This window comes from Solanum tuberosum, unplaced genomic scaffold (genome assembly GCF_000226075.1).
Source record: "Solanum tuberosum cultivar DM 1-3 516 R44 unplaced genomic scaffold, SolTub_3.0 scf00138, whole genome shotgun sequence".
Lineage (NCBI taxonomy): Eukaryota > Viridiplantae > Streptophyta > Magnoliopsida > Solanales > Solanaceae > Solanum > Solanum tuberosum.
The window spans coordinates 246,777-249,973 of NW_006239065.1; positions in this window are offsets into that span (position 1 = coordinate 246,777).

A 3,197-nucleotide genomic window follows, 5' to 3' on the forward strand; every position below is an offset into this window, starting at 1 on the left:
GTTTGAACAATGGTTTTCTTCAAGGATTATACTTGCCCATCTTCTCAATTCAAATATCTCATCGTTGGAACAGAGGGTAGTACAGTGGAGACTAAGTTTTTGGTCCATGATTCTTTTGTTGGTCGTTATGTTGATCCATGGCCACAATTGAGGAACACGCTTCATATTAGAAGTTGGACATCCAAATACGATCACAAATCTAACAAAGCCTCAAAAGCATGGTATCTTGAGAAACCAAATCCTCAACGTACAAACATCGCGAGCACTCTTTCAAATTTAAGTCGCCACATGATTCTAGAGGAACTACGTTGGGGAGACAACATTGTGCTTGAAGGTGAATATCACTGCATTTCGGGAAATTGGGAATGGACAGAAGATGTCTTAAGCAAAAATGGGCAAAGTCTAAACAATGCTTGTATTTCTGATGATGTATTTGCTTCTCTTTTTACTTATGATCGGAACTCCAATATTATACAAGCCTTTTGTGAGGCTTGGTGCCCTCAAACAAATACATTACTTACATCTATTGGAGAAACATCCATATCTCTTTCGGACTTGCATATTCTAGGTGGTTTGCCAATTAGCGGAGTCCCTTACGAAGAAGTGATACCTAACTCCACGGAACTTACAGGTTTGGATGACAAGAGGGAAAGATTTCTTCCTCGAACTTGCGAGTGTATGTTTGCTGCCTTTCATCATCTTAAAGAGAAAAATAATGGTAATATGAGGGTCTCTTTTAATGAATGGATACAATTTTGGTGCAAGAAAGATAGCAAATATGAGCTAGCTTCCCCAAGGAAAGAGAAGAAATCTCGACATCTATCATCTACTCATATTCCAACAGGTGAGATACCTACTGAGATAAACACATGGTCAAGTAATCAAGAGATGGCATTTCTAAGCTTGGAGCGAAACACCAAAAATATGACTTATCTGACGGCCTTTTTGTCGTGTTGGTTATGTGCCTTTGTATTTCCGTCTGAAGAAGGGAATTTTATTCGACCTGAAACTTTCAAAATAGCAAGCTTAATGGTGAACGGTAAAAGGGTTAGCCTTGCGGTTCCGGTCTTAGCAAGCATATATCATGGCTTAAATAAAATTTCAAATTCTTCACAGTTAGACCATATAAGAGTCTGTTTCCCTATCCACTATGTTTATGGTTGGCTTGCTTATTATCTCAAGACACACTATCCGCTTACTAGTGGACCTTATCTTCCACGAATGGTGGTATATTCTGGGGAAGGCGCTGCAAAGTACTTTGACAAAGATGAGGCAAGAAAGCGTCTTCATCGAGGGGAAAGCATTGTATGGAATGCAACCATGCTTAGTAGGCCTCACCCAACTTATTATATTGATGATGGAAAAGCACCAGAGTTGGAGCTAGATTATTTGATAAGCCTTCATTTTAATTATCTTCCATTGAGGAGGAGAGGTTCCTTTGTCATTGAGCCATATAGTCCGCACCGATTTAGTCGCCAATTTGGTTTTCATCAAGATATTCCTGGCTATTTAGAAAATGATACTCGTGCTGAGTCACTTGATGAAGGCCTTAGATATTGGCGCATTTGCATATCACGTGCAACTATGTCTAAAGCGACATTTCCTCCTACGGTAACTTCCGCAAAAAGCTTTATACTACCCAATATTCATCTTGGTGGGAGAGATCCTATGGAATGGTTCTTGAGGATAATTTGGATGTTATGGTAGAGAAAGCTGGGTCAGAATTTGTTACCTTTTTAGAAGACAAAAGTCAAGATATCGAGAAGACACTTTCAAAAGTCAAGACACCACTTGCTCCCCAACATCAAAGTAAGAAGCTTAACTCCTCTAAGGTATCCAAGAAAGAAGTAGTTCATACTTCTACTGATAAATAGAAATGTCCCCAATTTCTCTTCTCTAGTAAACGGGCCCTTCAAGAAACAAGCAAAACTAGCAAGGATCGATGTTGGAAGAGGCAAAGGGTTGAACCATCTGGGGCTGAAGTTGTTGATTTAAGAGTCGTAGAAGTTCAGAGTGTCGATAGTCCTTCAAGATCAATGACAATTCAGAGTGACAAGGTTTACATTTTATTTTATTTTGAATAAAATAACTTTGCTAACCCACTTTTTCCATGTGTAGGTTAACGCTGCCGGACATCCACTAGGATCGCCACATGAGATGCCACAAGTTAGCGATGAGTCTACTGCAATATCAAAACCTAAGGCACAATCAATTTCAAATATTGAGCAAGAGCAAAAGACATCATCTACTTCTCGTGGCCAAACTTTAAAAGGGTTGACTCCTAATTCAAATGGGTTTTCCCGAGTTCTTCCAAAGAGTAATGGAGCTATGTCTGTCTTCGAAGGAAAAGGTGTTGTGTTCAACCACAAAAGAAAGTACATCTTTGGTCTTCTTGGGTCTTTGGGAAGAGATTTGTGGAAAACTCTCCAGAACTTCTCTAGACAATATTTTATCTTACAAAGATGATATTTGTGAGATTTTCAAGGAGATGAGTGAGATGAATTTATTAGATCTTTCACCATTGAAGAGCTTGGTAGATTCTCTTTTTGATCATGCTACTTCTTATGATCAAGAACACTCTAATTTTGTTGACAAGGCGCATGAAGATAAGAAGATGGAGTTGATTTCCAATGCCAAAGAGCGTCTCGAATTGTTCAAAGTAGAAGAGGGTGAGAAGGCAAAACATGTTTCTTCTAACAAGAAATCACTAAAGAAGGTTAAGCGGAAGCTAGCAACTTTACAAGGAGAGCGAGAGGGACTTGAAGTTGTTTTAGAAGCTGCTAAGAAGAAGGTTGAGGAGGTTCAAGCCAAGCTTTTAGCTACAGAAGATGAGATATCCTCGTATGAAAATATGAGTTTATTAACGCTTGAAGATTCACTTCGTTTGGAACATAAAAGAGAGTGCTTGGAGGCTAGTCGTCATGATTTGACTAACTACAAGTTACGCTTAGATTAGGCTTTTTCTTCGTGTTTCCCTTTTTTGTTTTCTTTAGTATTTGATTGATGTTTTAGACAATTTTATAGTAATGAAGTTCTTTCTTTTTTTTCTTTTTGTCTTCATATCATGCATTTTTATTGCATAATCGAATTTGAATTTGCATTTTAATTCTTAATCCCAAGCTTTTAGTAATTCAAAGTCATTCCATATTTTGCATGCCAATAAGAATGAATATAGTGCAAGTTCCACATTTTTTTTA